General features: G+C 39.8%; 1 protein-coding gene across 4 annotated transcripts in view; it reads right to left on the bottom strand.

Annotated features, from left to right (window-relative positions):
• The window catches only part of WWC3 (WWC family member 3), a 60,720-nt gene that overhangs the window by 40,926 nt on the left and 5,005 nt on the right, over positions 1-14,789 (bottom strand). The window lies entirely within an intron of this gene.

The following is a 14,789-nucleotide window of genomic DNA, read 5'->3' as shown; positions in this document are numbered from 1 at the left end:
TAGGAATATTGGTTTATTTGTCATGATACAAGTCTCTGTTGCTCTACATCAGGGATGGGGGAACCAGCAACCTGCCACATGCTGGATGCTCACAGGTTCCCCATTCCTGCTCTAAACAATGATTTCAGCTCTTCCTTTCTAAGTGAGAAATCTTTCCTGCACCTACTGTCCACAAGAAAGAATTACAGCGTTTCAAAGTTCCTGTGTTATGGTAATTGATTTTACAGTATTTTGTTTTCAACTTCCCAATCATGTTTTCCCACTAACTCGGGAGTGTCTGGGATTCACCATTACTCACGGCTGCAAGGAATACTGCCTAATTCTACCCCAGATGTGTGGGGTGTCTGTGTATTGTTTGGTTCAGAGTCAGACTTCAAAGAAACCCAATAGGTCTCTTATGGCTTTGCCAGGTCTCCACTATGGACTAGATTTCTGCTCTTGTACTATTTGGCAAGTCACTCACTACATCTCTACCCTACTCAATACTTTACTGACTGACCTGGTAAGACTCTTTCCTGTTTCCACTCTCTTTCCTTTCTCCAGTCAGCTCTCTGTCCACTGTGTTAATATTAAATTTAAAACCATGATTTCAAGTTGGTTTTTTAAAAAAAATAATTAAAGTTAACTACAGCTTGTTAATTTGGGTAATAAGCTGTGGTTAGGCAAAAACAGGAGCAAAAGCACCCAAACCACCCTCTGCAGAGGAGGACAGGGGACAATGAGATCAGGTGAGGCTCATGCAGATCATGCTGAACTATAGTTTAGCACAGTGATGGAAAACCTGTCACCTTCCATAAGTTGCTGGCTACAGTCCCAGTCATCTCTGTCTACTGGCCATGGGACTAATGAAATTTGAGAGCCCAGTAACACCTGAAGCAGTGGCGTAGCGTGGGGGGTGCAGGGGGGCCCGGCCGCACTGGGCGCAACATCTGGGGGATAGGGTTAGGGGGCGCAAATCCACGGGTTAGGGGGCGCAAATCCACAGTTAGGGGGCGCAAATTACTTGCCTTGCCCCGGGTGCTGACAACCCACGCTACGCCACTGACCTGAAGAGTCACAAGTTCTCCGGCCCTGGTTTCCTATCGCATTCAGACACAGCCAGCCTTCACCACACTGCTTAGCATTCCAGCTGAGCAGCAAGAAAAGCCTAAAGGATACTGCAGAATCTGCATGGAAAATCCTTTAACCAAAGACTAGCAACTCAACTCTTACTTTAAATTACCAAGTCAGCAGACTCACCACAAATGCTCGCTCTCATTGAGGGAATAATTGGCCCTGTACAGAGATGCCATTGTGAGCTAATGAAGCAACCTGCAGATCTCTCTTGCACACAGATACCCAGACAGACAAAAGATTTGCTACATCAGTTTTAAGAAGTATTTTGAGAAGTGTTTAATTAAGAGGCTCCAAAGTGACAAGCGCGTGCAGGCTGTTTATCAAGATTATCTCTTGATAGTGCCAAGAAAGGCAACAGTTTTTGACATGTCTTCACTAATAAAATTCTACCAAATACACAAATGGAACAAAAGAATACACCTATCTTTAAAAAAAACCAATGTCAGACTGAAATTGCATCACTATTAACACTACATTTGCTTCTGGAAGAACTAAAAGGCAAAACTTTTCTGTTATTAAGCATAGGTTACGTACTAGCTCAAATATTTAATAAGCAAATTCCCCAACAGTATTTGTATTTTTATATTATGAATTATTGGTTGCAGCACATTTACTGTCCATATAAAGGTATGCATAAATCACAATGACAAAATGTTACGCTTCTGATTTTATAAGTCTTTGTTTGACATTTTTGAAATATTCTCTTTTGTGAGCTTGGCAGCTACACCATCAGAAGAGGGAAACAAGGAGTAAAGTTATTCACAGGAAGAGCTGCTTACTGTGCTTTTTTTTCAAGTAACATTTCAGTGCTGGAGGCACTATTAGAACTTCCTTCACCTTTGCAACTACAGCCTGTCTGGCAATACATTCCAATACATTCCAGACTTAAGGGGAAAGCCAGAGTCAAGCTATGCCTCTGTTATGGGCACAATATTGTTTTCCAAAGAATCCGGCCAGCTGTTAATACATAAATATGCATTGTTCCACCTGTACACATTATTCCACCTTCCTTCCAAAGTAGGATCATACAAATGCTAAACACATAATGGAAGCATCTATGGCTTATTGTCTCAATCCTTGCTAATGGCTTGTTATGGATCTCCACTGTTCCCAATCAACACCACCAACTTACAACACCCACCATGTAAGCCACAATGGGGCTTCACATATACCGGTATATCTAGACACATTCATGAATAGAACTAGTGCACATTTGTTGGTCTCCAACTAGCTGCTTTACTGAATGTGCCTACCATAAACCCTGCCAGCTGAAAAAAAAGCAGCTATTTATGTTGCATGCTGTATGAAATTAACATACGTTCCACTTGACACAAAGCCTATTTTTCTTTCATTTTTAACACAGTTGTAAATGTTCTTGTGTAGGCAAGTAGTAAACAAAACTAACAATGTATATCTCTATTAGAATTCCAATTTATGTAAGTAGTGCAGAACAGAACTACTTCAGTGTTAAGAACTTTTGACAATGTTGCAGACAATGTTTGAATTCTCTAATGTTTTGGTAACAAGCATCGCATACAGTTATTCCACAAATAAAGTTAACTATCTGTGACGAACAACAGGACTATAAATCATCCACTATTTTAAATATAATAATGCACACATCTTAACAGCTTGACTAGTGAGCAACACTAGTTAGTTACCTCTTTCTAGATTCTAAAGATTCAAGTTTTACTAGCTATAGATGCAAAAAATATATATATATTAATGTATACTTGCAAACATCTTAGCTGTTACCACTCTGGTTTTATTCTGACATTAGCTAAACAATGATTTTTAGTTTATTTTCTGTATACTGAATACATAATCCAACCAAAATTAAATGTTTTAAAGTTCAAAGTTAAAAGAGAAGTTAGGTACATGTTCTTACCTTTCCCACTAAAATCAATGGAACTTCAAAATCTCTAACCTTGGGCAAATTGTATTCTAGTGCTTAAAATAAATCTATATAAAAGTAATCTTAGTTCTGCACCATTAAAAGTTGAATTCTAAAACCTGTATTAACTATGAAAAAGAAGCCTGTCTGCAATTTTTTGTTTCAATAAAATATTCAGCTTCTGCTGCTCAGTCAGCCTGAAAATAGTCACTAGCCTAATAATCTCATACAAGTTAATAATTGTTCCACAGATGATATGCAGTAGCACTGGGTCCATTTAAAAAAATGTAGGCTAGTAAATCTTGTAATTTGCAGAGCTGACCTGTGGGCTCAAGAATCCCATCCTTTGGAAATCCTAGTGAACCCACTTCTGGCTTCTGAAATGGGGAGCAGATATTATCTGGGCTCAAAACTTTAATATTGCTTTTTTTAAAGGAGAAAAAGAAAAAGAAATCGTAATACCAAGTTCATCTACTTTTCTCCATTGGCACCTCATGAGGAAAAAAGGTTTACTTTTCCAGCATTCTACATTATTATTCTTAAATATATGAAAATGTTGTCAGCCACTAGGAGCTACATTCCTCAACGAATTATACCATCACAATTATGTATTTACATTATCATAGAGAACATTGCTGAAAATGAAATCCACTGAAAAACCTAAGCTAGGGAAGAAGAAGAAGAGTTTGGATTTGATATCCCGCTTTATCACTACCCGAAGGAGTCTCAAAGTGGCTAACATTCTCCTTTCCCTTCCTTCCCCACAACAAACACTCTGTGAGGTGAGTGGGGCTGAGAGACTTCAGAGAAGTGTGACTAGCCCAAGGTCACCCAGCAGCTGCATGTGGAGGAGCAGAGACGCGAACCCGGTTCCCCAGATTACGAATCTACCGCTCTTAAGACTCTTAACCTCTAAATTGTAGGTATGAGCCCCATGTTGGGCAAAAGATTCTTGTTTTGTAGGGAATTGGGCTAGATGACCCTGGTGATCCCTTTGAACCTTACAATTCTATGATTCTATTATTCTAAGTGGTAATACTTCTACAGAGAGGTTATTTTCATAGGATCCAATATTAGCCACAGTTCCATTCTGTTCCCCCACCGCCAGCTCTACTCTCCCCCTCAATCCAAGTATCATTAAGCTTAAAATAGACATTTCCGTTTCCTCTGATTATTTCCCTTGTAGTTTCCAAACTTCAGAAATGTTTAGTCAGTATATCAGCTTCCTATGTTTGTATTGTAAAAAAAGGATCAGTACCAAGAACTCTCTTCAATAGTGATTACCAACAAACAAAATTTGTCCTTATGCAGATGACCTAGTTCTGACATTACAGGAGCCGGAGTCTAGTTTGAAAAGAGTACTACAACTGATTCAAAACTTTGGTCGAGTGGCAGGATTTAAGTTAAACAAGCAAAAAACTAAAGTTTTGGGGAAAAACGTGACAGATATTGAGTTGGAACAGCTTCAGAAAGAGACAGAACTAAATGTGGTTAAAAAAGTTAAATACCTAGGGGTAAACATAACAGCAAAAAATCTGAGTTTATTTAAAGATAATTATGAAAAATGTTGGTCAGAGATTAAGAGAGACTTGGATAGTTGGTCAAGACTAAAACTTTCTTTGTTAGGCCGAACAGCTGCCATCAAGATGAATGTATTGCCAAAAATGTTATTTTTGTTTCAGACACTGCAGATTGTAGACAAGACAGAGTGCTTCCGGAAGTGGCAGAAAGATATTTCTAAATTTGTCTGGCAGGGCAAAAAGCCCAGAATCAAATTTAAAATATTAACAGATGCGAAAGAAAGAGGGGGCTTTGCCCTGCCAGATTTAAAGTTGTATTATGAAGCTGCAGCTTTCTGCTGGTTAAAAGATTGGTTACTTCTTGAAGATACGGATGTCTTGGATTTGGAAGGTTTTAATAATGCGTTTGGATGGCATGCATATTTATGGTATGATAAAGCTAAGATAAATAAGGCCTTCAAGAACCATATTGTCAGAAAATCAGTCTTTAATGTCTGGACAAAATATAAAGACTTACTGGAGAATAAAACTCCGAGGTGGCTGTCACCCCTGGAGGCTAAGGCTCGGAAAAGAGCCAATATGGAGGCCAACTGGCCAAAATATTGGGAGATAATAGAAAAGGATGGTGACAACTGGAAATTGCAGAGTTTAGAAAAGATGAGAGACAAAGTGCGAGACTGGTTACACTATGCTCAGATTAAAGAAGTGTTTAAAAATGACAAAAAGCTAGGATTCCAAGTGGAAAAGTCAAAGTTAGAAACTGAACTGTTAGAACCTAAGACTAAGGTACTTTCAAGAATGTATAACTTGCTGCTGAAATGGAACACACATGACGAAATGGTAAAATCAACAATGATAAAATGGGCGCAGGATATTGGGTATAATATTATGTTTGAAGATTGGGAAAGGTTGTGGACCTCTGGGCTGAACTTCACTGCATGTAATGCGTTGAAGGAAAATGTGATGAAAATGATGTATAGATGGTACATGACCCCTGTTAAACTGGCTAAAATATACCATTCGTCTGATAGCAAATGTTGGAAATGTAAGGAAAATGAAGGAACATTTTTTCACCTCTGGTGGACCTGCCCTAGAGTGAAGGCCTTTTGGGAGAAGATATATAATGAATTAAAAAAGGTGTTTAAATACACCTTCACTAAGAAATCAGAGGCCTTTCTCCTGGGTATTGTCGGCCAGAGTGTGTTAAAAGAGGACAGAACATTCTTTTTGTACGCAACAACAGCAGCAAGAATATTAATTGCCAAGAATTGGAAAACTCAGGAGCTACCCACTGTGGAAGAATGGCAGATGCAACTGATGGACTATATGCAATTAGCCGAGATGACCGGCAGAATTCGAGACCAGGGAGAAGAAAGGATGGAAGAAGACTGGAGGAAATTTAAGATTTATTTACAAAAATATTGTAATTTGGCTGAGTGCTGAATTGGATGCCAGTGCAGACAATTGTCTACCATTAAATTAGATTTAAGGTTGAATTATATGTCAAACCAAATTAAGATTATTAATTAAGATGAATTAAATGATAATTTGTTTGAAACTAATTTAATAATGATGTAAGTGTATGCGGGAGGTGTGGGGGAGTCCCATGTTACAATTGAGAGATGTTAAATGGACAATGATAAGTGCTTATCTAATATATGCTTTATTTGAAAACTTTAATAAATATATTATAAAAAAAAAACAAAATTTGTCCTTAGACATCAGCTGCTTGTTGGCATTTTTCTGAGAGCTATACATTGCCAGAAGAATGATAAATGAAAGAACTTAAATCTCTATAGCATATCCCAAATAGAAGTATTTCACTGAGAGTCCTCAACCTACAGAAAACTCCTTCCAGTAACTATGTAAAACTGCCTACCTAACTTATATAGCTCCTCTATAGCAGAAGCCAGTGTGGTATAGTGGTTAGGGACCTGGGCGATCCGGGTTCAACTTGCCACTCAATCATGAAGCTCACCTGGTGACCTTGGGCCAGCCGCAGCCTCTTAACCTACCATACAGAATTACTGTAGGGATTAATTAAGGAGTGGGGTAAGCCAGATACTTCTTGAAGAAAAGGGGGGTGGAAGATACAACAACAACAACAACAACAACAACAACAACAACAACAACAACAACACCCCACCCATCTAGCTGGGTTGCCCCAGCCACTCTGGGTGGCTTCCAACACATAAAAATGTCTCAATACAGGGTTGCCTTCAGCCGTCTTCTAAATGTTTTGGAAGATAGAGAAAGGATAGGTCAGAGGTAAAGACAGTGTGATATTAAGATGGTGTGTGCCAATGATAATCATGAACTTCCCAGGCAACCTGGCCACATAGTAAGGCATGGCCCTGGGTCCGAGATGCAATAAATAAGCCCTTCTGCTTACCTGCTCAAGAAAGCTGGAGAGGGGCCAGCCAGATGGAGATATCAGTCTCCAACCTGGCATCCAGAGATCTTCACGTGGTCGCAATTGGACCTGCGCCAGACACAAAACGTGCCTTGCACCTGAGGATATTTGAACACTGCAATTTGTATTTCAATTTGAACTAATGAATTTGGTAAACCATTTGATGGGTGGCATCCTAGCTTACTGTGTACCTCTCTAGGAACTGCTAGCTGTAAAGCTCATGCTTTTGTTCAAGCTAGCAACGCTATCAAACAATTGAGGTGGTACAATGTAGGGAAATAATATCTGCACACTAAAATGGCCCTTGCAAAGGTTCCATCACTGTGAGAAGATATGAAACATTTTACGCCAACACAAACATATTTCAGGGATACAATATTTTTTCAGATCTGATACATTTTGTTAAGAATGGCACAGCTACAAAAACCCCTACTATGGTCATCATTTTGTGACTCATTATACAGAAATCATAAAATTGACAGTTTGACAAAGTAATTTGCAAGTTTAGAAACATTAAATTTCTTCTTAACCAAAAGGTACAAAAGGCCAGCAAATGAATTAAATACTATGCATAGCACTTTGCATCAAAGGTTTCATCAAGCATTATGTCATGGTCTCTTTCAAATGATAGCAATAATATTCCAAGTTTCCGTACCAAGACAAATGCATGCAAAAAAATATCCACTGAGCACACCACATCCAAAATATGGTCAAGTACTCCTATTTGCATAATTATTTTCTGGGTGTACTAAAATTGGATGCCAGTCTGGAAATGTTGTAACAGCTGAATATTTTAACTGGCAACACCCTTATACCAACATGTTTTTATGTCATATCAGCTATAAATCCAGAGACACAGAACATTTAGTTTCAGGATTAAAATCCTTTTGCGAAGTTTACCAATCTCTCTCTCTCTCTCTCTCTCTCTCTCTCTCTCTCTCTCTCTCTCTCACACACACACACACACACACACACACACACATATATATATATATATATATATATATATATATATATTACTGTTCCACTTTACCAGATTCTCTTAACTGTATGCACCTGGGAATGTTAGGGCAGTGCTTTTTTGTCTATAACGATACAGAGTTGGAGAAAGCTGTTCATATCAAAACACCTAATCAATTAATGGAACTGTCGGTATGTAAGCAATTAGAAAAGGATGCTGTGATTACTAAGTCAGCACGGGTTTCTCAAAAACAAGTCATGTCAGACTAATCTTATTTCTTAGTGGATCAGGGGAATGCTGTGGATGTGACGTATCTTAACTTCAGTAAGGCTTTCAACGAAGTCCCTCATGATATTCTTGTGTAAAAGGTAAGGGTAAAAGGACTCCTGACCATTAGGTCCAGTCGTGACTGACTCTGGGGTTGCGGCGCTCATCTCGCTTTATTGGCCGAGGGAGCCGGCATACAGCTTCCAGGTCATGTGGCCAGCATGACTAAGCCGCTTCTGGCGAACCAGAGCAGCGCACGGAAACGCCGTTTACCTTCCCGCTGGAGTGGTACCTATTTATCTACTTGCACTTTGACGTGCTTTCGAACTGCTAGGTTGGCAGGAGCAGGGACTGAGCAACGGGAGCTCACACCGTCGTGGGGATTTGAACCGCCGACCTTCTGATTGGCAAGTCCTAGGCTCTGTGGTTTAACCTACAGTGCCACCCACGTCAGGCAGTGTTATTATTTGGTGCATTTGTAACTGGTTGACTGATCAAACCCAAAGAATGCTCACCAATGGTTCCTTGTCATCCTGGAAAGAAGTGACAAGTGGGCTGCCGCAGGGTTCTGTCCCAGACCCCGTGCTGTTCGACATCACAAGGTCCCTGGCCAAAGCCATGCAGCTATTGTAGATAGATATCCACTAGCCTCTGATTGTCAATAACTTTGGGTTGCTCATAGTTTGCAGCAATTCATTTATCCAGACTGACTTACAAGCATCTGCCATCATCAGAAGTACAAAGCGTCTTATCTGTGCAAGCTATGACTTCTGCTGATGCAGTGAATGCCTGTGATTATGCCTAGCAATAAAAAGCATAGCTCAGGATCAAAATGCCTGCCACAACTATTTAAGTACCTCACTAAAAGTACTTTTTCCAGCGTGCAAGTACTCTCTAAGATAGACGCTGAGGACCTCAAACCTAGGGGACACTGCTCAGGCCGCACACCCTCACCTGCCTGCCCTGCTCCCACCTTTGAATGTTTCTTCCTTGCTGGAATAAGCCATTCAACTGTGGTGCCTCTTGCTTGCTTGGATGAAGAAGAGTTACGTATGCGGGGAGGAGGTGGATGTGTATATATAGAAACCTCTGTGCGAAGGTAAAAGTCACATTCATTGCTCCTCTACTTTTGCTTCTGGTCCCACCCATCACTGGCATGCAGCCTATGAGGCTGAAAAAGGTTCCTCACCACTGCCAAGGCACCAACTGAAGGAGAAATATTTTGATTTGGAAATGGAAACAGTATGTATATAGCTGTCCGATACATGAAAAGCAGTCTGCCATTCTTCCTGAAGGAACTAGAGCAAGCATACCTTTCATTCCACAACTTATAAATGCTGTATTGGACTTTCTTTTACATATAGTATCTTTACCTGAATACCAGAAAGAACAAATCTGTCCTGCTAAAGAAAAATACAGCAAAGGGAGGGTGGGAAACCTTCCAATATGGAATTGTATTGATCTTTATTACGGCCATTGGCCCATCACACGACAGTTTCCCATACCAACATAATGTACTTAAACCTCCAAATTTAAAACCGCCAAAAACTTACAAACAGCAGGTCCAATATGGAATAGTGCTCTTTCTTCAATAAAACATTAACATGAATCTACAGATAAAACACTTGCCTAGGCTCTTCTTAGTAATATATTCAATTATTAAGCAATTGGTTTTGAAATTCAAAATTAGCGTAGCGAAAAGCTGTTTCAGTGCAAGTAGAACAAAAAATAGAAATCCTGCCATATTATGAGCACTATGATTTCTCTGATGTATGTGTGTAAAATATATATAGCTGGATTCATTTTAAATAGCTGGGAGTAATGCTGGCATCCTAGATAATAATAAAAAATAGTGACAAACATGAGACATTTAAAAAATATTTTCAGTAATTTTTCTGTCTCCACCAAAAGTAGACACCACAGAGCTTTTTCAAGCCCAAGAGTGTATTTTAAATATACATTATATACACACTTAAAGAATATTTAAGCTACAAATTTACAATCCTGCATTTTGAAAGGTTTATTCATGGAAAAGCAAAATAAATGCATTTCCATGGGCAGACACATATTTTCCAGACCAGAACTGTAGATGCTCTGTGATTGATTCTCAACTTTAAAACATCCTTCTGCTTAATAATGGCTCATCTTCACTGCAGTTTTCTATACATGAACTTTGTCCATACATCTATAAATCCTCTGAAACATTTATAAACTAATTTCAGAGTACAAGCTGCAGAGCAAAACCTATATGAAATAATTTTGCAGTCTCCAGGCCTTTTAGTATTTTGCAAAACCCACTATGTGCTCATTTAGCTTACAAGACATAGGCAAAGGACAGCTTGATGTGAATCTTAACAAAAATAGATTATCAAATATTGAAGCATGTAACCTAAGCATTCAAGTCAAATCAAAGCCTATTTTTTAAATTTGCATTTAATATTCAGACAAGTTTACACAAATCTTTAATGTCTAGCTTGTACATATGCCAAGGCAGAGATACATCTCAGGCTTACGCAATTTCCTTCCCCTCTTGCCAGCACACGGGAAAATTTACTGCATTCTGGTTATATAAATGGCTACATAAGTAGGCTCTACTCAGTTCAGTATGAAAAAGGACAGAGATTCTTGTCTTCAGTCTCTGTCCCACATTAAAATGTTCTACACACAGCAGGAAAGAAAGCTCAGGAGTGTGCCCTGCTGTGTGTACAGCCTGAATGCTAAGAAAACTGTTTCCAAAAACAGTGAAAGAAAAGGAGCATGTACAAAGAGAATTCGCCAAGGAGAATGAATCTTTAAAAGAGCTAAAAATGTCATTTTATTTGCTTTTTGAAATCTTGGTACTATTTCAAGATACTATTATTTGTTGTTTTTTTGCCCGGTGGCTAAAAAAGTCTACATAAGTATATTATTTTAAAAAGAAGGAACACGAAGCACAGAAACACATTATTTGATGGTGAAATTGAAGTATGTCTATTGTACTAAATAGTTTTTAAAAATTAAGTTTAAAAGTCATCTAGCTATAGCATTAGAACTCTACTATCTATCTGCAAATGAAATCCTAAATGAAATCCTTAGAACTGGAGAAAACAACTTGAATAATACTGCATACCAGTTTTTGTAAGCTCGCCTATGTTGTAGCAGGATACTCAAGTGAAATTCAGAATGACAGATAAAGTTATTCATATCAAATTAATCACCACTTTCACAACAAGTTCCCTAACCAGTTTCGTGCCTGAATGGCATATGAGAATTTGAGAAGTGTGTCCTAGCACAAAAGGAGTCCAGAATAAGAATGATTTCCATTGCAAAACAGTTTGGATATACAAGAATGACACTTAAAGGGAGCTGGGATTGTGCAAAATATTCATCATCTAATCCACAGCTGTATTAAATTGGCATATATCACCATCTCTTTTCCCATCCTCTTAAGCAGAGGTGGGCACACTGGCAGGATCTTCTACGTTTTACTAGAACCCCAGGATAAACTAACCAGAAACAGGTGTAAAAGGGATAAAACAGTATTCTCAGCATTAAGGAACAGGATGCCTCTAAGCTAAAGTTACCAGATTTTTTTCAATGAATCCGGGGACACTTTTCAACTTCAATAGGAATGATAGGATTTTGTCTGGGGAATGATTTGTAAATCCAGGGACTGTCCCCGGGAAACAGGGACGTCTGGTAACCTTACTCTAAGCACAAACTGAATTCAGAAAATTGTTTTCAATACAGTGGTATCTCTACTTCCGTGCACCTCTTGTTACGTATCCTTTGGGATACGCACGCGGCAAACCCGGAAGTATTTTTCCGGGTTTCGCCACATGCGCATGCGCAGAAGCGCTCTACCACGCTGTGCGTATGTGCAAAAACGCTCTACTGTGCTGCGCGCATGTGCAGAACAGGCACCTCCAGCTGTGGAAACCTTGAGATCCAACCAGAGCTCTGGAACGGATCCTGACTGCAACTGGAGGTACCACTGTACTAGAACTGAGTTCGCAGTCCTGTCAAACATCACTCCACTCCTGGTGCCCTGCATCCTCCAAGTTTTCTTCATCCCAACAACCTCAATTAGGAGAGAAATAAAACTCCTGTTCCATGCACTAGCATACGAGACCAGGGTAGGCTACAAGGTGACCTCCAGATGTGTTGGACTACACTCACATTAGCCCCAATCAGCACTATCAATAGTCAGGGAGGTGTGAGTGGAGATCTGGAAGGTCCACACTGGGTACACCTGTGTTAAGTGGTGCAAGCAGAATGACATTCACTTAGACTCTTCCCCCTCTCTTCCTCCTGCATGCCCCCTAAATACGAAGCATATTTGGGGACAGTGGAGGGCAAATTTGGAAGGAGAGGGAAGAAAAAGTCCTGTTGTACAAGTGAAGTCACTCTGCTTATGCATTTATTTAGTTGAAAACTACGCATATTTTGCCAATTAAAACTATTACTGATTAAGGTTGTTTTTATCATTGAGAGACTTTCACACTTCTGAAGTTTTAAGAGAAGCTTCTGAGGTTTCCAAGCCCATAGCTCTGTACAGCATGTACTTCCACACAGAGAGCTGTATCAGCTACAAATTAAGCAAGTGCTTAAATACAATACTAGTTTCACTAAGCCATCATCTAACATCTTCATTCAGTTTGCAAACAAGGAAGACGGTTCTCATTTTCATCTGAATTTTGGTGCAACCTTCAATTATTTAATGTGTGTTAGCATGCTATCAGTACTTGTGTAATAGTGTGTGTGTTGTGTGTGTGGAATTTCATAGCTCATCCCTGCCAAAAGTGGTCTGAAATCACCATCAATCACCTGATCGGCAGTGACCTCAAATCCTGGTGAGATGTAGATGGAACCCAAGCCATGCCTGCAAAGAAACATTTTTACTTTCAGGCTGCAAAAGAAAATGAACCGCCTGTTGTCAGGAGCTAAGGGAGCCCATTGCTGTTCTTCACCCCGATTTAGCTCCTGGGTTGGTAGAGTATTTAAATTATGTTAGAAGCAATTTGAAATAATATTTTTAAAAAACACCTTGCAATGCCTTCTATACATCCAAACAAACTTTATATTACGCTTCTCAAATGCTGGTTCCTTATGCCACAGGGCAAACTGCTTTTGAAATCACAAGGATTTTCAGCAAAGCAGTGATATAGCAAGACCTGCTTTTCAAAACAAAATGTCCCACTAAAGATGCTCAAAGTAGCTCTTTGAATCCTTGCCATAGATTTGTTTATTAGAGCTAAACATGGAAAACCTGATTACAAAGTTTGTGTTGAAAAATTAAAATTATTTGAAAATTTGGCTAGTGCCCTTCGTTCATTATTAATACAAAAAGAAACTGCACACATTTTTACTGTTTTGTGAAAAACAAAAGCACAACATTTCATGGGTTTACTTAACATTCCATGCGTATTTCTGGTAAAGTAGTTTTGGCTGATATTCAAGCTCTCCAGTTATGAAAACACAATTCAGTATAGGAAAACACACAGATATTTCTTCTTTCATAGGAATGCATAATACTCACAAACATTCCTTCTTGGAAATGTAGATAAAGGTTTATGACTAGTTTCTAAATGACAACATACTCAGCTTTCCTTTTTAAAAAAATCAAACAAGAACAGATGTAATCTTATTAAAGCAAGTGCCTGTTAAAATTTAATCTATAGAAATAATAATGTGACAAATGTATAGTGCCACATAGCATTTTAAAAAGAATTAGGGTCACACGATCAAGCAATCTACAAAAAGCAGTCCACAGATTAAAGTGATGGGAATGAGTGCTGAAGACCACTCCCCGCAAGGCCGTTTCCACCTGGCCTAGGGGCAGGGGCCCAGACTCAACCTGCCTGGAGGATGCAGACCATTTAGATCCCTTCGAATCTGGATTCAGGCCTCATCATGGGACTGAAACTGCCTTGGTCGTGCTGGTCAATGATCTCTGGTGGGCTAGGGACAAGGGTAAAAGCTGTGTCCTAGTTCTGCTGGATCTCTCAGTGGCCTTTGATACCACTGACCACGACATTCTTCTGGACCGGCTAGAAGAGCTGGGAGCACTGTTATTCAGTGGTTCCATTCCTTCCTCAGGGGGATGAGTGTTCAGACCTCTGGGCTCTCAATTGTGGGGTGCCTCAGGGCTCCGTCATCTCCCCCATGCTTTTTAACATCTATATGAAGCCGCTGGGAGAGATTAACAGGGGGTTTGGGCTGGGTGTTCATCAGTATGTGCATGATACCCAGCTCTACCTCTCTTTTAAATCAGAACCAGTGAAGGCACTGAACGTCTTGTGTGAGTGTCTGGAGGCGACTGGAGAATGGAAGGCGGCTAACAGATTGAGGTTGAATCCTGACAAGACAGAAGTACTGTTTTGGAGGAACAGGGGGCAGGTGGGTGTAGAGGACTCCCTGGTCCTGAATGGGGTAACTGTGCCCCTGAAGGGCCAGGTCCACAGCCTGGGAGTCATTTTGGACTCACAGCTGTACATGGAGGTGTAGATCAGTTCTGTGTCCAGGGCAGCTGTCTACCAGCTCCATCTGGTACACAGGCTGAGACCCTACCTGCCCGCGGACTGTATCACCAGAGTGGTGCATGCTCTAGTTATCTCCCGCTTGGACTACCGCAATGCG

The sequence above is a fragment of the Podarcis filfolensis genome (assembly GCF_964270895.1).
Source record: "Podarcis filfolensis genome assembly, chromosome: 4".
In the NCBI taxonomy this organism is placed as follows: domain Eukaryota; kingdom Metazoa; phylum Chordata; class Lepidosauria; order Squamata; family Lacertidae; genus Podarcis; species Podarcis filfolensis.
The sequence above is the reverse complement of the archived record's forward strand: the minus strand, read 5'-3'. Positions and strand labels throughout refer to the sequence as shown.